At 42.5% G+C, this 26,869-nt stretch overlaps 1 protein-coding gene across 2 annotated transcripts in view; it reads right to left on the bottom strand.

Annotated features, from left to right (window-relative positions):
* CAMK1D (calcium/calmodulin dependent protein kinase ID) overlaps nt 1-26,869 on the bottom strand; it is a 187,401-nt gene that overhangs the window by 159,409 nt on the left and 1,123 nt on the right. The gene's annotated exons all lie outside the window — the stretch shown is intronic.

Below are 26,869 nucleotides of genomic sequence, written 5' to 3'. Positions count from 1 at the left end.
AGGTAACAGCGTTCCGTGCGCCTTTGGCGTCTAGTCATGCCGGCCACATGACCACGGAGACGTCCTCGGACAAGCGCTGGCTCTTCGGCTTTGAAATGGAGATGAGCACCAGCCCCTAGAGTCGGAAACGACTAGCACACATGTGCGGGGGAACCTTTACCTTTACCTATATATCAAGTATGAAGTTCAGCTATTCATAAAAAGCAAACCTACTCCTTTCTAGTACTGATGATGTTACCTAATTTGGTAACGAAACATCGGCAAGCAAACAACCAAGCTCAGAATGCATCAAGGACAACCAATAGTTGTGTTGTTTTAATCATGACCTTTAGAACAAGCGTTAATAACCTGCTTAAAATATATATTTATAAAGTATGAAGTTCAGCTATCCATAAGAGCAAACCCCACTCCCTTCTAGCACTGTTGATGTTACCTAATTTGGCAATGAAACGTCGGCAAGCAAACAAACAACCAAGCTCAGAAAGCATCAAAGGTTCCATGGTGGAAGCTACTTACAACCCTCTGATGTCACTCACTCTTGGGTTTAGTAGGGAGGTAACATGGATTCAGCTTCTCGTGTCAGGTTCAAATTTACAAGGAACTGAAAGAACCCAGGGAGAGCAAGCAATGTTTGCTTTTTTCCACTGGCTGGGGAATTCTGGGAGTTGTAGTCCACCTGTCTTAAAAGTTGACGAGTTCGAGATGCTCTGTTCCTCAACTTCAGTGTTTCTGAAGTTATCCCATAAGCCTCAGTGACACATACATGTAACCTCAACTGAGGACTATAGTTGAGCCTAGAATTATGGTCAAAAGTTGTTATGGTCATCGGTCAAGGCGTCATAGGACCCAATTCAAAAGAGAGAGAGAGAAAAAAAATGTGTTTTGTAAGTAAACACAGGAACTGCCAGGTAGGCAGAAAATATCAACTTGGAAAACTACTCGGCAAAAGAAGAAGGCTAGAGACTAATTCAAGAGATTTGACTCGCCCTACCAGATGGAGCATTACATGAGCAAACACTTGTTTAAAGTAAAGGTAAAGGTTCCCCCGCACATGCGTACTAGTCGTTTCTGACTCTAGGGGCCGGTGCTCATCTCCGTTTCAAAGCCGAAGAGCCAGCGCTTGTCCGAGGACGTCTCCGTGGTCATGTGGCCGGCATGACTAGACGCCAAAGGCGCACGGAACGCTGTTACCTTCCCACCGTAGTGGTCCCTATTTTTCTACTTGCATTTTTATGTGCTTTCGAACTGCTAGGTTGGCAGAAGCTGGGACGAGTAACAGGCGTTCACTCTGTTACGCGGCACTCGGGATTCGACCCGCCAAACTGCCGACCTTCTGATCAACAAGCTCAACGTCCTAACCCACTGAGCCACCGCGTCCCCAAAACACTTGTTTAAACGTGGTTAAAAGTACAGAGAACTTTGAACATTAAAGAGGGATAATAGATTTAACCAGTATAGTATGCTTTACAACATATGAAATGTAAAAATATTGGGATGATGTCATTTTTATAAACATAAGTGAAATATAAGCTGATCAAAAAGGATGTTATTCGCAGATGCTATAAGACAGATAAGAAATACCGTACTTTTAGAACGTATGAAATATGAAAATATTGGGGTGGTGTGCTTAAATGGAAAAATTTGGATCTTTAGATGACCAACACTGAGAAAATCTTGATTGATCAGAATGGATTGAATATAAAGGGGAAATTAAGCTTAATATAAAAACTACGAAAATAGGATGCACGGTGAACTAATGAGATGATTTCTATAAGAATAATATAAGCTGATAAAAAAAAGATGTTATACCAAGATGTTACCATTAACTGCACAAACATGAAAAGGGGTTTATATTTATTCATTTATACTTTGAAAATATGAAGAATTATATCTGTTTAAGGTTGAAGAAGGAGAATACAATTGGGAGAAGGGAAGATCAAAGAAATATATTATTAATTAACATACTAATTATGGAATTATCAAAATCAATCATTATTGACTATTATTGTCTTTTTTTCCAAATATATAAGCCACGACAACACGCTGTACACCAGGCACTGGGGATTGTTATTGTAAAAAACCAATAAAATATTTGACAGAGAGAGAGAGAGAGAGAGATCATCAGATATTAAAGCAGCAAAAAGCAAGGCCTGCTTTTGAAAGTTCCTTCAACAAAGTTCCCCATAGGAAACTCATTCCATGATCAATATTTAATCTCCAGCCTTCGGATAAATCACTTTTATTTCAAACACCTCCGAAAGAAGGGCCAAAAACTGTCCAGCTGAGAGAGATGAACAAGAAAAATGGTGATCATTTGGCCACTAACTGGAAAAACTATTAATGTTTTCTTAAAAGCACTAAACAAGTCTATAAAGGTCAAATTTCAGAGTAAAGATGCACCATCAGATATACTAAACATACAGATAACCCTAAATTACAACCTAAATCAGGGGTCTTCAAACTTGGCCCTTTTATGACTTGTGGACTTCAACTCCCAGAATTCCACAGCCAGAGTGCCTGGCTGAGGAATTCTGGGAGTTGAAGTCCACAAGTCATAAAAGGGCCAAGTTTGAAGACCCCTGATCTAAATTGAGCCCCTGCTGGTCTATGACAATTCACTAAGGCCAGCTCAGCACAGCCAACTCGCCGCGGGCCAAGGTATTGTGGGGCAACTGCCCCCCCGGGTCCAAGAGTTACACTAATATCAAAGAAATGGTAGAATAGAACCATTAAAGAAAGGATGCAAAAGGAGGGACAGAACGAAACGTGAACGATAAAAAAATTAAAATATTTTTATTTATTTATTTTAAATAATTATGTTGAATTGTTAAATTGTCCTGGGTGAGTTGTCGCAAACTTCAGCAGCAGGATCTCGGGATTTTAAAACAATGTAAACTAAACTTGGAAGTCAAAAACTATCTCTCGCAGGCGTTAGCAAATCACGCAGAAACTGTTTTTATTTAAAGGCTGAGAAGCTTCCTCAAAACTAAGCTTGCCCAAGTCCTATTTCATGCGTTTACTCAGTAAAAGGATAGATAATATACCCAGAATTGTGCAAACGCCAAAACCCATCCCTGCTACGAATTCACCAAACGGCCTTGAGGCAGCCCTTCTTATCCGTCAAGAGTTAGCCTACCTCCATCTTATGAAAACAGCAGTACGCGTAAGGGTACGAAAGAGGGGTCAAAAAAGTCAAGATGGCAGCCACAACCGCAGAACCAAAGCCGGGCCCCATTCTGCGTCAGTGAATTGCATGATTGTAGCCACCATCTTGATATTTTTTCCACCATCTTGGTTTCCACCCACCCCCAATCCACTTGTGGATGACTTCAGTAAGCATCTATCTTGCAGGAATGCTCTAGGAAACGGCTGGATTTTATTTATGGAATGGTAAAGATGATCGTCCCTGCAACATACAGTAAATAGCCACAGGGATATGGTTGAGTAAACTTTGAGACTTATGCTTGTGCTTTCAGTAAGATTAATTGAAATCTGCAGCACAGGACTGTGAGGTCCTCGGTGCTCTCTGAGCAAAATTGTTTTCTCACAGACATTTCATTACCCAACTACGTAACATCATCAATGTAAGAAGACATTAGGGTTTGCTCTCTGTTTAAATATACGTGGTTTGCCCTGTCAGAGTGTTCTTGGGGGTTCCTTGATTAAGAACTACCCCTAACCCTAATACTAACCCTTCATTAGGAGGTAACACCACCCCCCCAGCAATCAATAGCCAGATAAGCAGGGATTAACACCAGGATTAATACCAGATCAACAATCAAGAAGTAAACAATAGCCCAATCAAGGAACTCAACTCAACTTAACTCAAACAAATAATCAAACAATAAACAACAGCATAATCAGTATAAACAAAACAATATCAAGAAGAAATATTCTACCAACGATGATAGGGTAAACCACTGCATATAAACAGAGAGCCACATACACACACTCCTGATGATATTACCTAGTTGGGTCATGGAACGTCTGCAAGGAAACCACCAAGCTCAGAGAGCACCAAAGAACCCATACTCCTCCTCCTCCTCCATTATCTCCTCCACAACCCACCTCCCTTCCAGCACCAATGACGTTACCTAGTTGGGTCATGAAATGTCTGCAAGAAACCCACCAAGCTCAGAGAATACCAAGGATCCCACAGTCCTTCTCCTCCTCCTTCTCCTCCTCCTCCACTCTGCAAACCCCCTTCTTTTTTCTAACACTGATGATGGTACCTAGTTGGGTAGTGAAATGTCTGCAAGAAACCCCCCAACCTCAGAAAGCACCAAGGACCCTACAGTCCAATTTCCTCCTCCTCCTCCTCCTCCTCCTCCTCCTCTTTCTCCACTCACCCCACTCCCTATAATACTGATGATGCTACCCAGTTAGGTAGTGAAACGTCTGCAAGAAAACCACCAACCTCAGAGAGCACCAAGGACCCCACAGTCCAATTTCCTCCTTCTCCTCCTCCTTCTCCTCTTCCTCTTCCTCCTCTTCCTCTTCCTCCTCTTCCTCCTCCACTCACCCCCCTCACTTCTAACACTGATGATGCTACCCAGTTAGGTAGTGAAACGTCTGCAAGAAAACCACCAACCTCAGAGAGCACCAAGGACCCCACAGTCCAACTTCCTCCTTCTCCTCCTCCTCCTCCTCCTCCTCCACTCACCCCACTCCCTTTTACCACTGATGATGCTACCTAGTTGGGTAGTGAAACGTCTGCAAAAAAACCACCAACCTCAGAGAGCACCAAGGACCCTACAGTCCAAATTCCTCCTCCTCCTCTTCCTCCTCCTCCTCCTCCTCCTCCTCCACTAACCCCACTCCCTTCTAACACTGATGATGCTACCTAATTGGGTAGTGAAACATCTGCAAGAAAACCACCAAGCTCAGAGAACACCAAGGGCCCCCACAGCATAACACTGAGCTACAAATATTCTCTTCTATAAGTACAAGACTGTATAGAAGGACTTTTCTGAATCCTTGAAAACCTGGCATTAGTTGAAAAAAACAAAAGGAAATGTGTGAATAATGAAACAATATTCATGTCGGTTTTCATTCAGGACCAAACTGTACTTTTATTAGTCTAGGGAGAGAGACGTGCCTTGCAGTGAGGCTCATATTTTATGCTATCAAGTCTTCTAGAAGCAATTTTGTTGGAAGCAAATGACTGAATAGTGATTGCTGATGAATAACATTGTCCGGTTTTATGACAGGGAAAGCAGCAGAAACGAAATGAAGTGTTTGTGTTGTCTGGGCTGCAAATGGGTTTTGTGAAGAGCCTGCATGAATAATTGTTTTAAGCAACAATGATACACAGTCAGCAGTGGAGGAATCTTCTAAAGCTGGGCGATTCTATTTTTTTTTAATGTGGTCCCTTCACTCGGCTTGCAACAATGAAGGAGTGACTGGAGAAACTTTTCAATGGGTTACATTTGGCTGGAGTGACAAAGCATCCAGGCCTGATCTTGTTGAGTGCAATTTCAATCAAGCAGTCGGGTTTAAGTTTCCTTCCTGCGTAACTTGTACTCAATATCCATGTTAAAAAAAATAATGGCTTTTCACGCTGGTGTGGTGTCCGTCCAGGAATTGCACCTCCCTTGTGTTCTGCAGATAAATCAAGTTCACACGTGCACCATTTTTCTCCTTTGGTGCCTCTTAGTTTTAAGTATATTCTTACTCAACGTTCTGTGAGAAGTTAGCCCCCCAGAGAAGGAAATATTAAAAGGGCAGAAAAATATATTTCCTCAAAGGATCTTAAAGAGGCATGCCCAGTTTTCTTAATAGCCCCAAGTCTCCCTCCCCCAAGCAGAAACCAGCTCTGTAGAAATGCAGATGTAAACCCTCCAGGAAGGTTGGATGCCCCCAGCTAGAAGATTAAGAAGACAAAGACACCTATAATCTACATACCCCACCCAAAGTCTAAAACAAAGGGGCACAGGTCAGAATACATGACACAGGAAATACAAAGCCTCAAAATAAGGAACAGGAAACAACTCCAAACAAAAGGCTCCAGAGGGTATAAAAACCCACTCCCTACATGTGCTCACCCTTTTTTAATTCCAGAGCCATATTTCTGTCTGGCTCTCCTCTTCAATAAACTGTAACCTTCTTTCTAAAGCAGTCGCCATGTTGTTTATTCCCGGCTTGGACTGAACCATGACGAAGACTTTTCCTTCAGCCGTTTAAAAGCATCCACTCAACTGTTGGCCGTCCTGAGCTAGGGTTGTGCCATGCTTCAGGTTTGAAGGTTAAAAAAAAGTATTTTAAAGCACTCGAGGACAGACGCTCAGCCCCTCCCAGTCACTCCTTAATCAAAACCCAACTTTTCTCAAAAAAACAATGCAGGGGCTTTAAGGATTTACCAGACAGACGCTAGAAGAACACTCCGCAGGGCCAAAGCTCAATCTTCTGATCTCAAATCCAATTCTGCAAAGTCTTCTCACCCGATTTATTGCTTATAACTTCCTTCCTTTTTGTTCTTTGCAGATAGATTTCCTAGTCCGTGTTCTGTGCCAGCGCAGCGAGATGATTAAAGTTATGGATTTGGCCTGCGGAAGATTTAATTTAAGCCTATCCTTAGATTGGTTCCCTTTGTGCCAGTCACTCATGCTCAGCCTTCCTCGCAGGGCTGTTCTGGAAAACAAACTGAAAAGAAACTTGAGTCCCTAAAGGAAAGCCAGCTATAATGAGGGGTAGGTAGTATTGTGTATCGGGTTCTGAAGCGTAGTGAAGACGCCAGGCAGACGAGTACAAATGAACAGTTGCTTTATTGGCAATCATAACTGTACTGAGGGGTTAGGGTGTACATGCATTCTTATATACCTTCATACAACCAATCAGATTGAACCCAACAATCCCACCACTTTGACTCCCGCCAGAACTGTTAGAGTTCAGTACAAATGCAGGGGAACTGTTAGTTCCCAATATACATGTGAATAGATGTTTCCCAAACCCCAATACATAACAGGTAGGTAGGTAGGTAGGAAGGTAGGAGGGAAGGTAGGAAGGAAGGAAGAAGGGGAGGAAGAGGGGGAGAAGGAGACGGAGGGAGGGAGGGAGGGAGGGAGGGAGGGAGGAGGAAGAGGGAGGGAGGAAGAAAGAGAAGAAAGGAGGGAGGGAGGGAGGGAGGGAGGGAGGAAGGAAGGAAGGAAGGAGAAAAAGGGAAGGAGGGAGGGAAGGAAGGAAGCAAGGAAGATGACCATCAAAATCACAAATTTAATGAGGTGAACAAAATAATCTTCGGACCAAGCTCGACTCCTGGTGCCTTTTTGGAGAAACCCATGTAGATTTCCACCAGCAATACACAAGCGGTTCTATACGGCCTTCTTCTGAGATTCTTTTTGACTTTCCAATTCAGTCTGCAGCTCCAGAGTTTCCTAGAAGCCTCTCACCCAAATGCTAACCCTACCTGATCCTGCATAACATCTGATCTCAGACGAGGCCAGGCAGACATTTCCACCTGGTCTTCAAGGGGCCGTTTCAAGTCAGGTTCTGAAAAGCTTCTGAAAACTAACTTAAGAGCCGTTGTCTGCCATTCGTCTCTCCATATGGCCAACGCGATGAACTTGAGAAGAACGAACATGTCTCTGGTGGCACCCTGGTGGGCGGACAAAGTGTCAAAAGAGGAGTTGCAGCCCTCACGATGCAAACCTTGTCTCTTTCCTATGTGCGCCATAGCAGCCCACGCATGTAGGGAAAGGCTGAAGGATAACCCGTATAATTCTTTCAGTCCCACCTTGTTTTGCTGAAGATACCTCTGAATCAATCTGGATAGCAAGAAAGAAAATGAGGCTGACTCGTTCTTCAGCGCAGCGTGATTCAGATAACCAATTTTCTTTGAAAAACTCAACTCGGTGCCAATTAAGAGACTCGGTCATCTTCAACGCTCTCTACCACGCAGAGGAGGGTCAAAGTATGAAGAGAAATATTTTTTTTGTATTCTATATTGGTAATAAATGTGACAGTCACCAAATACTTGAAGCACAATTGCCTTGTCCTTCTTTTATCATCATGCAGCACCTTCCCTCACGAAGCATTAGCTAAACTATTATTTCCCAGAGAAGATCAGGAACACACTACAGTTCTTAACCTCCTGGATAGAAAAATCTGAAAAAAATGTCCTTGAAATAAGCATAACCAGAATGAAAGGCAGATGATGAAGCTATACATCAGGGGTCTTCAAACGTGGCCCTTTTATGACTTGTGGACTTCAACTCCTAGAATTTCTTATCCAGGCACACTGGCTGAGGAATGCTGGGAGTTGAAGTCCACAAGTCATAAAAGGGCCACGTTTGAAGACCCCTGCTATACATACATACATACACATACACACTTGGTATAAGGTAAAGGTAAAGGTTCCCCCGCACACGCGTGCTAGTCATCTCCAACTCTAGGGGCCGGTGCTCATCTCCGTTTCAAAGCCAAAGAGGCAGCGCTTGTCCGAGGATGTCTCCGTGGTCATGTGGCCGGCATGACTAGCCGCCAAAGGCGCACGGAACGCTGTTACCTTTACATATACTTATATATATTTATATATACTTTATATATACCTTTATATATACTTATATACAGTATACTTATATATGTTTATACACTTGGTATAAACATAAATACACACAGAGAGAGACACGGACACACACACACACACACACATCATTTCTTCACTGGGTAGGATGGAACCAATTCTTATCCTTGTCTTCCTAAAATGATGCCTTTATCATTCTTTTGAAAGATGTCAAAAGATGAGACATCTGGGCTATTTAAGGAAGGGAATTCCACCTCTCGGGAGATGCCACAGAGAAAAAACTTGGACAGCTAAAATATTTGTGCACATGATGTACAATTTACGACCACAATTGAGCCCCACATTTTTTGTTGCTGAATGAGACATTTGTTAAGTGAGCTTGGCCCCATTTTATAATGTTTCTTCCCATCGTTGTTAAGTGAATCACTGCAGTTGTTAAGTCAGTAACCCGATTGTTAAGTGAATCTGGCTTCCCCTTATCAGAAGGTGGCAAAAGGGGATCACATGGCCCCCTGGGGCACTGCGACCGTCATAAACAGGAGTCAATTGCCAAGCATAAGAATTTTGATTACGTGACCGTGGAAATACTGCAACAGTTGTAAGTGTGAAAAAACGGTCATAAATCACTTTTTTCAGTGCCGTCGTAACTTTGAACAGTCACTAAATGAACCATCAAAATCCCTTCCCTATCTTATTACAGAGAGAAGAGGGTGCAAAGAAAAGATAAGGTTGCATAGGATAATAAAGCAGAGGATTTGTAACTCAGGGTTGAAATGAGGAGTCCTTGGTGCTCTCTGAACAGAACAGAATAGCTGAGTTGGAAGGGACCTTGGAGGTCTTCTAGTCCAACCCCCGGCTCAGGCAGGAGACCCTAAACATTTCAGACAAATGGCTGTCCCGTCTCTTTTTCAAAGCCTCCAGTGTTGGAGCACCCACAATTCCTGGAGGCAAGCCGTTCCACTGAATAATTGTTTTCACCTTAGGAGGTAATAGCACTGATGATGTTACCTAGTTTGGGTAATGAAACTTCTAAAAGAAAACAGTCAGGTTCAGAGAGCATCAAGAGCCCTCATTACACAGGATACTCCAGATAAAAAATCATTCAGCTCTCGATGCTGTGTAAACTCCTAACACAAGAGATTCTTTAAAAAGCAGATCTTAAGAGGATCCAGCACTCAGCGCAACCTTAGCTCTTTTATGACTCGTGGACTTCAACTCCCAGAATTCCTGAACCAGCTTGGCTCAGCTTGCAAACCTCTCTCTTTCCCCTCAGCACGGCTGGCTCAGGAATTCTGGGAGTTGAAGTCCACGAGTCATAAAAGAGCCAAGGTTGCCTACCCCCATTCTAGTCCAACAAAATTTAATCCAGGGGTGTCAAACTCAATTTCATTGAGGGCTGCATCAGCATTGTGGTTGCCCTCAGGGGGCCAGGTGGGTGTGGCCTGGGTGGGCATGGCCTACTGGGTGGGCGTGGCTAGAGTGCATATGGCCTACTGGGTGGGCGTGGCCAACTCTACATCGTTGGCATCAAGGGTGCCTATGGGGGCCTGGGCAGGAGTGGCACAGATCTGAGGGTCTGTGGCAGAAGGAGGGTCTCTGGGCCAGGGCCAAGGCAGTGGAGGCCGGTCCCTCACTGTTTCCAGGATGGCTTCGCGGGCCACACAAAACCACTTCGCGGGCCGGACCCGACCCCCAGGCCTTGTGTTTGACATGTCTGATTTAAGCCATTAATAATAATAATAATAATTATATATATATATATATATATATATATATATATATATATATATATATATATATATATATATATATATATATATATATATATATATAAAACGTTAGTTCTTTGATATCCCCTTGGATGCGTGTTTGTCTCTTCCCAATTCCACAAAGCTGTTTAGAAACTCAAATAGATCAAGACACACCCAAGAATTGGTTCCTATCCATGACCACACCAAATTCATCGCTGGAACATCTCCTTCCTTCGGATTAAAAACAGCTCAACAGGAACACCTACCAGATGCAGCAGCACAGATAGGCAGATCTCCAACTGCACCATCAATTGGTCAGAAAAAAATCACAAAAGAACTCAAAAGGTGGGATTTAGGTGTAGCCGTATCCAATCAGAACCGGCAGGCTGCAAAGCAAATCAGCAACCTCTGACGTTACAGGAGCAGAAATGTGTTAATTTATGGTAGTCCAAAATCAGCTGCAGCCAAGGCCTTTTAATAGCAATTGTTAGTTGGAAAAAGGTGCCATCAAACTCCCTCTGATCTTAGTCTTACAGTCATTCCACTTACAAGAATGCAAGCAAGGCACATAGGACTGTACAGCAAGGGGTTTTAACGGCAAAGGAGAGTCAACTGATATTAGAAAAAGATCTCTAACAAGAAGGGCAGTTTAAAGCGAAGGCTATAACTCGGAAGATGCTGAGACTCTACAAACAAGCAGTTACTTAATGGGAAAAAAATGCCCCTTTAGGAGAGTGAGCTCAGACTTATGACCACGAAATCCGCTTAACAACAGCCATAAAAACTGGTGAAAAAAAATTGGGTCTGCTCGTCTTAAAACCGTATTGATTTATGACTGGAATTCCACTCCCAGCTATGATCCGTTAAGTCAAGGACTACTGTAGTGCTAATAATAATGGAGTCATATAGACCAGGGGTAGGCAACCTTGGCTCTTTTATGACTCATGGACTTCAATTCCCAGAATTCCTGAGCCAGCCACACTGAGGGGAAGGGAGAGGTTTCCATGCCAAGCCATGCCAGCTCAGGAATTCTGGGAGTCATAAAAGAGCCAAGGTTGCCTACCCCTGATATAGACCAATGTTTCCTCAGCTTGGCAATTTTAAGATAGGTGAATTTCAACTTCCAGAATTTCCCAGCCAGTATGACTAGCTGAGGAATTCTGGGAATTGAAGTCCACTCATCTTCCAGTTACCCATTTTGAGAAACACTAACATAAACATTTCCTTGCTTGGCGAAATTGCAGGAGAAACTGAGGAAAAAAAAGGGAATGTGGGGGGAAAAACAAGGATTGACAAAGAGATTGACTTTTAAATCTTAGCTCGTAAAAGAGCCATTATCCCTTCAGTTAAGCAATTTGGGAGTAAGGAGTCCAGAGTCCCACACCAACAGCTTTTCAATTTTACATTGTTTTCATACTCTGTAAAAAAAAATCAAGTGCAAAATTATGTTCCTATTAAATAAACATAAAATTTAACTGTGACTGGCTGAATTCAGTTAAGTGACACTACTAGCAATAACTCAAAGTGCTAGTTACCACCTACAAAGACCTTCATGGTGTAGCTGTTTAAGGGACCTCCTCCCTCGGGTGGGGAAAGGATTCCAACCAGTGAGAATGGGCAGGACAGGTATAATTTGGGTTGTTCATTCAGACAGACAGACAGACAGACAAGACATAATAGAGATTAGATAGATAGATAGATAGATAGATAGATAGATAGATAGATAGATAGATAGATAGATAGATACATACATAGATAGATAGATAGATAGATAGATAGATAGATAGATAGATAGATAGATAGATAGATAGATAGATAGACAGACAGACAGACAGACAGACAGACAGACAGACAGACAGACAGACAGACAAGACATAATAGAGATTAGATAGATAGATAGATAGATAGATAGATAGATAGATAGATAGATAGATAGACAGACAGACAGACAGACAGACAGACAGACAGACAGACAGACAGACAGACAGACAGACAGACAAGACATAATAGAGATTAGATAGATAGATAGATAGATAGATAGATAGATAGATAGATAGATAGATAGATAGATAGATAGATAGATAGACAGACAGACAGACAGACAGACAGACAGACAGACAGACAGACAGACAGACAGACAGACAAGACATAATAGAGATAGGATAGATAGATAGATAGATAGATAGATAGATAGATAGATAGATAGATAGATAGATAGATAGATAATAGATAGATAGATAGATAGATGATAGATAGATAGATAGATAGATAGATAGATAGATAGATAGATAGATAGATAGATAGATAGATAGATAGATAGATAGATAGATAGAGTAGGTGGATGGATGGGTGGGTGGGTGGGAGGGCAGATAGATAGATAGATAGATAGATAGATAGATAGATAGATAGATAGATAGATAGATAGATAGATAGATGATAGATAGATAGATAGATAGATAGATAGATAGATAGATAGATCCCCCCCTTCGCCAATCTTTAAATCGAGTTAAAGTGTTTTAACTACATTGGGTATAAAAGACTTTCTGATAAGGGATTTTGAATAACTTTGTCTTTAAATCCATGAGGACCAAAATAAGCTTCTTATAATATGCAGTAAAAAGGTTTACATGAATTATAAATAAGTAGAGTTGGCCATTTTTAGAGGCCATTGACTTTTGCCAAGACAGCAGCTAGTTTTTGTTCTCCAAAAATGTCCCAGCATCGCAATATTTCCACAGAGAATTCTACACGGAATCAGAAAGAAATCTGCAGACGGAAACCCAGAATTTGGAGTGTTCCATGGCATGACATCGCTCATCAGCAACACCTCCATTTTCTGTCATAACCTGGGGACTACTTTCACCTCCGGACACCTCCGATTTCTTTATTTTCACATTTTCATGTCCTGACAGAAGCTGTTAAGTGGAAAGATGGCAGTCAAGATATCCAGGCTTACTTGAGCAAGGCTAAACTTGTGATTCCCCAGCACAACTGGGTGCCAAAGAAAACACACCAGGAATGTTCCCAAATTTCAGCCCAATATACGCAGAGCCCAGAGACCAAAGTATGAATGAACTTACTAGGGCTCCGATTTCTGTGTGTATAAAATGATAATCCAGCCCAAGACTTTGTTGGTATAACCATCACAAAATTTGGGGAGGGATTAAAAGAACCGTTTCATAACACTCTTCAAACAGATAATAGTTGGAAGAAAATCTTCTACGCTACATGATTATTGTCAATAACAGCATGGTGATTCCAGATATGGTCTCGGCTCTCCCTCTTTTAACAGTCGAAATGAACAGTGAAGAATAGACGTTTTAACCAACATTAACCTGGCTTGAATTCTGGGAGCTGAAGCGCAAACATCTCAAAAGTTCAGAATTGGTGCTTAAGAGCATCCAAGGTACATATAGTCCTCGACTTATGACCACAACTGAGCCTAAAATTTCTGTTGCTAAGTAAGATAGCTGTTAAGTGACTTTTGCTCCATTTTTCGATCTTTCTTGCCGCACTTGTTATGCATTGTTAAATTAGTAACATGGTGGTTAAATGAATCTACCTTCCCCCTTGACATTGCTTGTCAGAAGGTCACAAAAGGCCCCTGAACACTGCAACCGTCATAAGTACGAGTCAGTTGTCAAGCATCCAAGTTTTGATAACGTGACCCTGGGGATGCTGCAACAGTCATAAGTGTGAAAAACGGTCCAAAGTCACTTTTTTCCAGTGCCATTGTAACTTCAAACAGTCACTAAATGAACTGTTGTAAGTCAAGGACTATTTGTACATTACTGAATAGGTAGCACAGCACTTGGTCTCTGGGCTTTGTCAAACAAACTTGCCCCTAGCAATCCTGTAAGTAAGGAATCATCAGAATTCAGATCTAAAGCAAACGAAGGTCGTTCAGATGAATTGTATAAGCTCTTGCTGAAACCAGCCAGCAGTTCTTTAAAGAGTTGTATTCTTTTCTGGACTCACATGTGTAGCTGCACAAGTACAGGGAAATAAGGGTGTCAGGCACAAAAGATCAGGTCCACCCGTGAAGGTTCAATTAATCTGATTTATTGCTACTTATGCCTATGCCAGAGGTGAGCAACATTGGCTCTTTTATGACTTGTGGACTTCAAACCCCAGAATTCCTGAACCAGCCATGTTGACTCAGGAATTCTGGGAGTTGAAGTCCACAAGTCACAAAAAGAGCCAAGGTTGCCTACCCCTGTACACACAGGAATCTTCTCAACTAGCAGCCAGCACCTGGTTAGAGTCAATGGCATGCAATGGGATTTGGACGTAGTATGCTTGTGACTACATAGGTATTCTATGCAGTTTCCTCTTTTGACCCCACCCTTAGGTTCTGCCACTCCTTGCCCTACATTGGGTTTGAGTTGAGAAGAGGGCAACAGGGGAGAAGGCCCACTTCAGTTTTGATGACTGCATACATAGATCTCTTTCGCCATAACTCCCCAGCAGAAGTGAACAGATAGCCATCAAAACTACTAATGGCAGCTTGTTTTATTTTCCCCATTCCCTGCTCACCTCAGATTGAGACACACGTATAAATCCAATCAATTCTGGACAAGGGACAATCTCAGAATTAGAGATCGGATTACTTCAAAAGTTCTTCAGAAGTATTGGCCTCAAGTTTGAGCCTGCTTCTAAATTAGACAAGGGCAGGCATTTCTCCTAAAGCTCATGAGAGTTTACGAACTGTGAAGGCTGAAGTTGTCAAGACAGGAAGAAAGGATGATGGATTCAGATAAGGAGCTTGTGTAAACACAACTATCGACATCCAAGCCTGAGAACATGATGAGAAAGGGCAGGAGAAACAAACCTTGTGGTGACATGTGTTGGTTCTCACAGACATCCATACATATTGTGCACAAAACTTGGCTTTTACAGCTGATCTTATCGTTATAATAATAATACTTCAGGTAGGGTTTCATAATAATAATAAGTTGGAAGGGACCTTGGAGGTCATCTAGTCCAACCCCCTGCTCAGGCAGGAAAACCTATCCCATTTCAGGCAAATGGCTGTCCAGTCTCCTCTTAAAAACTTCCAGTGTTGGAGCATTCACCACTTCTGGAGGCAGGTTGTTCCACTGGTTAATTGTTCTAACTGTAAGGAAGTTTCTCCTTAGTTCTAGGTTGCTTCTCTCCTTGACTAGTTTCCATCCGTTGCTTCTTGTCCTGCTTTCAGGTGCTTTGGAGAATAGCTTGACTCCCTCTTCTTTGTGGCAACCCCTGAGATATTGGAAGACTGCTATCCTGTCCCCCCTCAACCTTCTCTTCGTTAAACTACACATACCCAATTCCAGCAATGGTTCTTCCTATGTTTTAGCCTCCAGTCCCCTAATCATCTTTGTTGCTCTTCTCTGTACCCTTTCTAGAGTCTCAACATCTTTTTTACATTGTGGTGACCAAAACTGGATGCAGTATTCCAGGTGTGGCCTTACCAAGGCATTGTAAAGTGGTATTAGTACTTCACGTGATCTTGATTCTATCCCTCTGTTAATGCAGCCTAGCACTGTGTTGGCTTTTTTTGGCAGCTGCAGCATAATGCTGGCTCATATTGAAGTGATTGTCTACTAGGACTCCGAGATCCCTCTCACAGTTACTACTATTGAGCAAGGTACCACCTATACTATATCTGTGCATTTGATTTTTCCTGCCTAAGTGTAGCACCTTACTTTTTTCACCATTGAATTTCATTTTGTTAGATAGCGCCCAGTATTTGAGTCTGTCCAGATCCTCCTGTATTTTAAGCCTATCTCCTGCAGTATTGGCTATTCCTGCCAGCTTGGTGTCATCTTCAGATTTGATGAGTTCCCCATCTATCCCCTCATCCAAATCGTTGATGAAGATGTTGAAGAGCACTGGGCCCAGAACAGAGCCCTGGGGCACCCCACTACACACTTCCTTCCATGTAGATGCAGTTCCATTGAGGACCACACGCTGAGTACGGCCTGTCAGCCAGCTACGAATCCATCTGGTGGTGATGCTATCTAACCCACATTTTTCTATCTTATCAAGTAGTAGGTTGTGATCTACTTTATCAAATGCCTTACTGACGTCCAAGTAAATTATATCTGCAGCATTCCTCTGGTCCACTAATTTTGTCACTTGGTCAAAGAATGCAATGAGATTTGTCTGGCATGATCTGTTTTTGACAAACCCATGTTGACTTTTAGTGATGACTTTGTTTGCATCAAGGCGTTCGCTGATTTGTTGTTTGATTATCTTTTCCAGAATCTTCCCAGGTATTGAGGTCAGGCTGATATGTCTGTAGTTTCCAGGATCTATTTTTTTCCCTTTTTTGAAGATGGGAACTACATCAGCTCTCTTCCAGTCCTCTGGTAGTTCCCCAGTGCTCCAGGATCTTTGAAAAATATAGTTCAGTGGTTCTGAGATCACGTCTGCAAGTTCCTTGAGAACTTTGGGGTGTAATCCATCTGGTCCTGGTGATTTGAACTCGTCTAGGCTGGACAGGTGCTCACTTACCATTTTATTGCCTATCTTAACTTGCGTTTCTATTCTGTTTTTTATGGCACTGGTTTTGGTAGGTTGGACTGTTTTTTCCCTTTGTGTAAAGACAGATGCAAAAAACTGAGTTAAATAGTTCTGCTTTCTCCCTGTTGCTTGTCACCTTCTTGCCATTTCCCCCCACTAATGCACCAATCATTTCCTTAACTTTTTTCTTGTTTTTTATATGTTGAAAGAAGCTTTTTTTGTTACTTTTGACTTTGGTCGCAAACCTTAGTTCATTTTGAGCCTCAGCTTCCCTCACTTAGGACTAATTCACATCTACGAGGAAGGTTACTTATCCATCTGATTTTTTTTCTTCCTAACCTCTCCATGAATGTCCCAAGGATGCTTTTTCTAAAAGGCAACTGGACTTTCTTGTTTTATGTTGATGGAGATTCTCCGTCATCCAGGTCATGGTTGTCCCAAAAGAGCTTTTTCAAGAGGCAACTGGACTTTCTTTGTTTTGTGTCCGGTGTGTGTGTGTGTGTGTGTGTGTGTGTGTGTGTGTGTGTGAAGGCTCGTTCTCCAAGCTTGTGTGTTGGTTTCCAAACATTTTTTCTTCTTCTTCTTCTTCTTCTTCTTCTTCTTCTTCTTCTTCTTCTTCTTCTTCTTCTTCTTCTTCTTCTTCTTCTTCTTCTTCTTCTTCTTCTTCTTCTTCTTCTTCCAGTGCAAATGGGTGTGGACTGAGGACACACTCCAAGTGGCCTCAATGACTCTCTAAAAGAAGGCAAATGACCAGCTGTCTGCAAGGAATATAAATCCTTCCAATTCCCATCATCCAGTCACTTCTTCTTCTTCTTCTTCTTCTTCTTCTTCTTCTTCTTCTTCTTCTTCTTCTTCTTCTTCTTCTTCTTCTTCTTCTTCTTCTTCTTCTTCTTCCTCTTCTTCTTCTTCTTCTTCTTCTTCTTCTTCTTCTTCTTCTTCTTCTTCTTTCTCTTCTTCTTCCTCTTCTTCTTCCTCTTCCTCTTCTTCTTCTTCTTCTTCTTTGCAAATGGGTGTGGACTGAGGACACAGATAAACCTCCAAGTGGCCTCAATGACTCTCTAAAAGAAGGCAAATGACCAGCTGTCTGCAAGGAATATAAATCCTTCCAATTCCCATCATCCAGTCACTACTTCTTCTTCTTCTTCTTCTTCTTCTTCTTCTTCTTCTTCTTCTTCTTCTTCTTCTTCTTCTTCTTCTTCTTCTTCTTCTTCTTCTTCTTCTTCCTCTTCTTCCTCTTCTCCTCCTCCTCCTCCTCCTCTTTCTCTTTCTCTTTCTCTTTCTCCTTCTTCAGAACTGAAGAAGCTTCTTGGATGAGAAGTGAAACATCTTCAAGGATAAGATGAAGAAAGTCCAGTTGCCTTTTGGAAAAAGCACCTTTGGGACACCCACGACCTGGATAGACTGAGAACTTCCATAGATATTCTCTTTACTCATATTACTCACTTCTTTTCTGTAACCGATCATCTTTTACAGTGGATGATTTTCTTCCTACTAATACTGTAAAACTAAATTTAACGCTACCGAATTTTCCAGCCTCCTTCCATGATCTCCTTTGGAAAAAACCAAACCAAACCAAGAGTTCTAATATTTATTTTTCCAATCCTCGGGAACAAATGCAAATACCTCAAAGAGAAGTTATAACTTTTTCGTCAGCAATTTCCCTTCTTAATTCTTTAAGAGCCATCAGATGGATACCATCTGGACTTCTCTCCCCGTTTCCTCAGTTGGTTGGTTAAGCTTGGAAAATTTATTTCTCTCCGTTCATCTGATACGTCTCCCGAAAAAAGCCAGCTAACGCAGGAGCATCTGTTCTGTATCCTCAGCCGGGAAAATAAAAATAAAGAAGCAATTCAGCTTCGGTGCCGTTTTTCTTACTTTTTGTTAAATGTCCCTTAGAGGGTTCCCATCATAAAATGGTCCAACTGCCTCCCTTATCATTTTCCCCGTTTCAATTAGTATTTTTATTTGTCTTAAGGCTGTGCGCCATATGCTATTTCATTGACCGCCTGGGGTGATCTTCCTTTATGTTCCCTTAGTGTCATAAGACTTCCAAATATTGTTGGAGGAACAACAACAACAACAACAACAACAACAACAACAACAACAACAATAATAATAATAATAATAATAATAATAATAATAATAATAATAATAATAATAGAAATAGAAAGTCGCTAAGAAAGACAAAAAAGTCTGGATAGTGGACGTGGCAGTGCCTGGAGACAGCAGAATAGACGAGAAAGAACTGGAGAAGATAACAAAATACAAAGACCTACAAATAGAAATAGAAAGACTGTGGAAAGGCAAGCAAGGGCAGTACCAATAGTAATAGGCGCCTTGGGTGCAATCCCAAAACAACCGGAGCGCCACTTGAACACCATCATCGGCATTGACAAATTCGCCATCAGTCAATTGCAAAAGGCGGCCTTACTAGGAACTGCTTCCATCCTGCGACGAGATCTGTAATACCATCAAACATCCACATCTCCTATCCCAGGTCCTTGGAAAGGACTCAATAGGTAGACAAAAATGCCAAATCCCGTCTGAACATCTGGCTGACTGTGATAAGAATAGAATAGAATAGAATAGAATAGAATAGAATAGAATAGAATAGAATAGAATAGAATAGAATAGAATAGAATAGAATAGAATAGAATAGAATAGAATAGAATAGAATAGAATAGAATAGAATAGAATAGAATAGAATAGAAAAATAGAATAGAATAGAATAGAATAGAATAGAATAGAATAGAATAGAATAGAATAGAATAGAATAGAATAGAATAGAATAGAATAGAATAGAATAGAATAGAATAGAATAGAATAGAATAGTTGGAAGGGGCCTTGGAGGTCTTCTAGTCCAATCTCTTCCCCTTCCGCGCTCAAGTAGGAGGCCTTATACCATTTCAGACAAATGGCTGTCCAGTCTCTTCTTAAAAACTTCCAGTGTTGGAGCATTCCAACTTCTGGAGGTAAAGTTATTCCACTGGTTAATTGTTCTAACTGTCAGGAAGTTTTTCCTTAGTTCTAGGTTGCTTCTCTCCTTGGTTAGTTTCCATCTGTTGCTTCTTGTCCTGCCTTCGGGCACTTTGGAGAATAGCTTGATTCCCTCTTCTTTGTGGCAGCCCCTGAAATATTGGAAGACTGCTATCATGTCCCCCCTAGTCCTTCTCTTCATTAAACTAGACATACCCAATTCCAGCAACTGCTCTTCATATGTTTCAGCCTCCAGTCCTCTGATCATCTTGGTTGCTCTTCTCTGTACTCTTGCTAGAGTCTCAACATCTTTTTTTTTTACAGCGTGGTGACCAAAACTGGATGCAGTATTCCAAGTGTGGCCTTACCAAGGCCTTGTAAAGTGGTATTAACACTTCACGTGATCTTGATTCTATCCCTATTCTTTTTATATATAGTATTTTATTAAGTGAGAGCTATTCTGACATCCTCTTATATTTCATAGATCTTGTTTTTTAAGACTCGAATAAAGGAATAGAGCAAATGTAGCCTGGGATATGGAAGTTATTTCCAAGATTTTTCTGTTTTTGTTTTTTTTCTTTCATAAGCACTTTTTTCTGCTTTCAATTTGTTTTTCCTGCACAATATAGTTTGCTACCCTGGAAATCCTGGCCTCAAAATGAAATCTCTCTCCCCCTACCCTATCATTTCCTTTACAGTCATAATATTCTTGGAGATCTAGGAATGTAAATATTTGCATCCCGAATTATAAATATTATCTCGTTTCTTTGAAGGACTTGTCTTCTAAAAATGAAATATTGCAAATAGACTTAGGTGAAATACAGACTCCGTCCTTCAGTTGTTCTACAATTTAGCCTGGGTGAAACAAATCACAACTGGAAGCACGTTTTTCAACAACAAAAATCTTTGGATTTCCCCTAACATAAGAGCCCTGGAGAAGACAGCTCCCCATTACTCACCATATTGTGACAACTTTTCCCCAAAGTTTCACAAAATCACCATGGCAATCCCAAAACTTCTAGTGACGTCATGCTAAAAGCTCAACCAAACCCAAATGAAACTGTCAGCTATTCTTAGAATCCTCAACTGTAGTTAACAATAACAAAAAAAGTACGTTCTTTGACCCTTTTTTAAAAACACATACACTTGCTTAGTCCCAGACACGGGACAAATCTTATTTCCTGTTTCAGCCTAGCCCAAGGCCATCTACAGGCAGTAGCCACAGCAATGGCAGCTCATATTTGTGTAAAATTTTTTCGCTTGCTAACAAAGAATCTCCCTTTATTCTTTGTTAGCAAGCCAAAAAAAATTATACACACAGACACATATGTACATATACATATACATATACATACATATACATATACATACATATACATATACATATACATATACATATACATATACATATACATATACATATACATATACATATACATATATATATATATATATATATATATATATATATATATATATATATATATATATACTCTTCACCAGCATTTTTGGACTAATTGCAAAAAAATGCTTACTGTCAAGTAAGCAAGAGTCATTTACAGTTACAAATTTATACACACTGCTTTGTAAGTAGGTGTTGCTCGGGTTTTCTACTACACGTAATTAGACCTAATCTTCCAGCAGTGGTGCGTGCATAAATGTGAATATCACCCTTATGCATGGCTCCACACCCACACACCACAGCAGCGCCAGTCAGGCAGGCAATTGTGAAATGTAGCATGCATTACTTAAAGGAGATCGGCTGGTTCCGACACTATCAGCTGAAAGCAGCAACTTCAATTCACCATTTGATATTTTATTGAGCCACTATTCTTCACAGATTAATTTTTGCAGACACACACACACACACACACACACACACACACCAGTTGTATGTTGACTTATGTTTAATACATTCACCAAAGGAAAAAAAATTGTATTTGGAGAATTAGATGTAGCGGACCACTACATAGATGTTGGCCAACGGATCCCAATAAAGGCAATCGAATGGTGTGTTAAATGTGGTTGGCAGGCATTCAGCAAGCGAAGCATAATTTTCAAGAAGAACCTTTTGCTATAGCCTGAAAGTTTTTCGATCCCTGTGGTTCATGTGATCAGAATTCAGACGCTTGGCAACTGACTCATCTTTATGACGGTGGCCGTGTCCCAAAGGGTCACCTCATCCCCTTTTGCGACCTTCTGACAAGCAAAGTCAATGGGGGCGAGGCAGTTTCGCTAAACAGCCGTTTGACTAATTTAACAACTGCAGTGATTTACTTAAGAACTGCCGCAAGAAAAAGTTGTAAAATGGGGCACTTAATCTATGTTTCACTTAGCAGCAGAAATTTTGGCCTCAATTGTGGTTGCAGGTCGAGGATTACCTATACCTGATGGAAAGGTTTTTGAATCTCAAAAGGGTTCCTAAGCGCAGGCACCATGAATGAAAAATCAGGCACTGATTTGAGCCGGTCCAAAAGTAATTTGACTGCATTTGTTGAGTAACTTAGAACCAACCTAGAACTCAGAAGAAATTTCCTGACAATGAGAACAAGCAACCATGGAACAGCCTGCGTCCAGAAGTTGTGGATGCTCCATCACTGGAGGCTTTTAAGAAGAGACCGGACATCCGTTTGTCTGAAATGGTACTATAGGATCTCCTGGTTGAGCAGGGGGCTGGTCTAGATGACCTCCAAGGTCCCTTCCAGCTCTGTTATTCTGTTAATGAAGGGAAATCCTGAATAAACATGTGGAGCTATTCAACTGGCAATTCTAAGCATGAAATAAGCTGCTCTATATAAATCAATAATAATAATAAAAATCTAAGGAAAATCATTAGGCTGAATTGACATACCGTACGTAATTTCATGGGATCCTTTTCAGAAATCTCAAGTAGATTTTCAAAGGAGCGAAAGAGAGAAGATGTTAACGATAAAGATCCCCTGTTACTGATGGAGTATTTGGGGAGCGTTATAAAAGCCACACGTCCTTTGGACTAGCAAGGAAATCTATTATCTCAGGATTTCCTAGGTGATTTCTGACCTAAATGCTCTTTGGGTCCTCTCTAACTTAATCTGGATTATGAGATGAACCAGGTTGCATGAGTCAACGTGATTTAAAACAGAAATTTCCTTAACTGGGGCTATCAACCAAACTTTCAACCTTCAGTCCTTGCTTTCACCCAAAAGCCTCACTGTGGTATCACAACACATCGTTAAGAACGCAAAACCTCCTCATGGCCAAGTCCTGCCTTTTGGCCACAAAGCATAATGAACAACAGGACTGACCTGGTTTTCTTTGGGACAAGCTACCACAAAGCCCATGCCTCCACTACTACTGGTCTTCAGGAGTTGCTGAGAGCCATTGCCATCGATAACAAAACCAAGAATTCTCTCCCCAAATCCAGTGCTCTCTGGGTGGTCATCTTCACCCACAATCACCTAGGAGGGCTCACCTTATGGACCAGATCAGTGAATAACAGAATAACGGCGCTGGAAGGGATCTTAGAGGTCTTCTAGTCCAACCCCGTGCTCAAGCAGGAGACTCTCTACTATTCCAGACAAGTGGCTGTCCAACGTCTTCTTAAAAGCCTCCATTGATGGAGGTCTATGGAGATTCTCAATCATCCAGCTCATGGTTGTCCCAAAGATGGCTTTGCACAAGGCAACTGTCCCTTTCTTGTTTTTCTTTGAAGACATTTTGCTTCTCATCCAAGAAGCTTCTTCAGATGGTGGGGAATGGAAGGATTTATACTCTTTGCAGACAGCTGGTCATTTGCCTTCTTTTAGAGAGCCTTCTTGGAAATGCAGAAAGGACTGTGTTGTAGACTGGAGATAGATGTTGCATCCCTCCCCCTCTGTTGAGAGAGGGCTGTTCAATTTTGACACAGATGACCTCTTTGCCTCCCCCCCCCACCCTTTCAAACCAACCATATTGCATTATTCACTATTGCTCCACACCCATTTGCACCACTTGGGGAACCCTGAGGACACAGGTAAACCTCCCAAGTGGCCTCAACGACTCTCCAAAAAAGGGGTGTCAAACTCAATTTCATTGAGGGCCGCATCAGCATTGCGGTTGCCCTCAGGGGGCCGGGTGGGTATGGCCAGGGTGGGCGTGGCCTACTGGGTGGGCGTGGCTGGAGTGCATGTGGCCTACTGAGTGGGCGTGGCCAGCTCTGCATCGTTCGCATCAAGGGTGCCTATGGGGGCCTGGGCAGGAGTGGGACAGATCTGAGGGTCTCTGGCAGAAGGAGGGTCTCTGGGCCAGGGCCAAGGCAGTGGGGGCCGTTCCCTCGCTGTTTCCAGGATGGCTTCGCGGGCCGCATGAAACCACTTCGCGGGCCAGATCTGGCCCCCGGGCCTTGTGTTTGACATGTCTGCTCCAAAAGAAGGCCAATGACCAGCTGTCTGCAAGGAGTATAAATCCTTCCATTCCCCCACCATCCGGCCAGAGCTGAAGAAGCTTCTTGGGTGAGAAGCAAAACGTCTTCAAAGAGGGGGAAAAAAGAAAGTCCTGTTGCCTCGTGAAAAAAGCACAGCTTTGGGACTCCAGTGATGTCCCAGCCTTTTTATTACAGAAGGCAGAGAGAACATCCCTGCATAATGAACACAGAGTCATCAGCCTGCCTGATTTCCAAGGAAGTGTGGCATAGTCGCCACAGCAAGACAAAACCTGTGTCTATTACACAAGCGCTGAAAGCTACAGGACCGAACTGCGCCCAAAATATGAGTAATTTAAAAACATGCCCACGTCTAATTGTGTTAGCCGAAGGGTTGGCTGTGCTACTCTACCAGTTTTTTTTCAATCCACAAAGGGTCCAGTCACACAGCAAACACGCCTCTACGTTGAATCTGAGCACAGCCAGCCCTTGACCTACAATTCATTTAGTGGCCATTCAAAGTTACGACGGCACTGAAAAAAGGGATTTATGACCGTTTTTTTTCCACACAACCGTGGCAGCACACCCACACACACCCCATGGTCACGTGATCAAAACTCAGATGCTGGGCAACTGGCCTGTACTTACGACGGTTGCAGTGTCCTGGGGTCAGGCGATCCTCTTGTGCGACCTTCGGACGAACAAAGTCAACGGGGAAGCCAGATTTATTTCACAGCCGTGTTGTTCACCGAATAACTGCGCTGATTCTCTTAACAACTCTGGCAAGAACGTTCGTGTAAGTGGGGCAAAACTCACTCTTAATAACCGTCTTGCTTAGCAACGGAAATTTGGGGCTCCGTCGTGGTCGTAAGTCGAGAACTAGCCGTCAGTAAATCGGAAACGAAAGCTGCGACAAGGGCCTAATTGGCATCACCATCCTAATCTCTGCTATTCGGAACAGGTTTCTGATCTTCCCCTGGTGAATTTCAGTCCCTTAATCCTCTAGTCGTCATATCTGGGGATTATGGGAGATGAAATCCAAGGCCTGGGGAGACTACCACGTTGGGGAAGGTCACCTAGAGAGACAATGCGTGGAAAATGTGCTCGTAGGCCACCTCATCCTCAGCCAAATTAAAATCTAAAACCAGACTAGGAATTTTCAAGTTGACTTTTCCCCAAAGCCCGGCCTTCAGAATATTTTTCCCGGCTTGATCTGAGGTTCCAATCACATCTTAGCCCTCGTGAAGCCGTGTCAGGGTGACGACGGTGCCAGTGAAAGCAGCATGTAAGCCTCCATTTTGCTAATCTTTATACCCAGGCACTATAAATAAAAGGGGAGGGGAAAACCACTCTGGCAACTAGAGTTAAGCACGGTGGATAAAAGAGATCCACTCTCTTCCTATCATTTCGGCTCTTCTTTCTATGAATAGACTCCACTCGCCTGTCAGCTTCAGCAGAGAGCATAGAAGACAATCTGTATTTACCCTTTTAAATTCCAGCTCTATAAATACGGACAGCTGACATCCCTGGATTGTATTAGCCCGCGGGTCCAAGAATCTTGTCTAGACATGTGTTCCAGCAGCAATACACCGAGTCCTCCACTTACGGCCACATTCCTGTTTGCTTAAGCGAGCAATTTGGTCAGCGAGTTTGGCCCCCAGTTTACGACTTTTCTTGCCGCAGTTGCTAAGGGAATCACTGCCGTTCTTAAATTAGTAACCTCATTATTAAGTGAATCCCGGTTCCCGCAATCGTCTTTGCTTGTCAGAAGGTCGCAAAAGGGGGATGATGTGTGAACACACACACCCCCACACACCCCCGGGACACTGCGACCGTCATAAATGCGAGTCAGTTGTGAATCATCCGAATGTGGGGGGGGGGAAAAGGTGACCCTGAGGATGCCGCAACAGTTGTGTGAAAATGGTCACAGGTCACTTTTTTTGCGATGCTATTGTAACTTCGAGCGGACACTAAGTGAAGTAAGGTGAGGACTACCTGTATTTCCACAAGAGGCTCTCCGTGCACCCCACTTGAACATCCGAATCCACTTTTATGTGACCGTTTCCAAAAGCACTTTTGGTCACCAACGCCACACGCCTTCTCTGCACAGAAATCAGGCGGGTGACAAACCAGCAGGGTCTCTCTCACGCCCACACAAAGCAACACAACGGAACACCTACTGCCCACCTGAACAATGCCTACCCACCAGGTCTGCACAAACTGAGGACAGTTCACCCAAACAGATGTGTGGGGTGTGTGTGGGGGGGCATCTTCCCAGCACAAACCCTCCCCATCCTCCGTGTGAAACAACCTTCAGAGATCTGAGTACGCAATCCGGTTCGGGGTGTCGTGGCAGAGACACCCCATCCTTTTTTTTGCCAAAGAGGGGAACCTTTGAAGCGCTTCCAAGCTCAACAACTCCGCCTAAACACCCCCCTCACACACACACCCCGTGGTGGAGTCAAAGGCTACGTTGAGCAGGTTTAAGGCCAGGAGTGGAGTCGGTCCAAGCCCTGATGGGTGGTGAAGCTTCCCAGATGCCTCCTCCATTGGCTTCATGAATAGAAGGTGAAGGATTGGGTGCGTATATAACGTTTTGCTTTGGTTTGTTGTTTTTTTACTTGTGTGTAGTGTGCCCTGTGGACAGCACTCAGATACACAATAAAGGTATTCTATTCTATTCTATTCAGCCAAAAATTTTTTTTTAAAAAAAAGGACCACATCTCCACTCCGGAG

This window comes from Vipera berus (genome assembly GCF_964194415.1).
Source record: "Vipera berus genome assembly, chromosome: 6".
NCBI lineage: Eukaryota > Metazoa > Chordata > Lepidosauria > Squamata > Viperidae > Vipera > Vipera berus.
The sequence above is the reverse complement of the archived record's forward strand: the minus strand, read 5'-3'. Positions and strand labels throughout refer to the sequence as shown.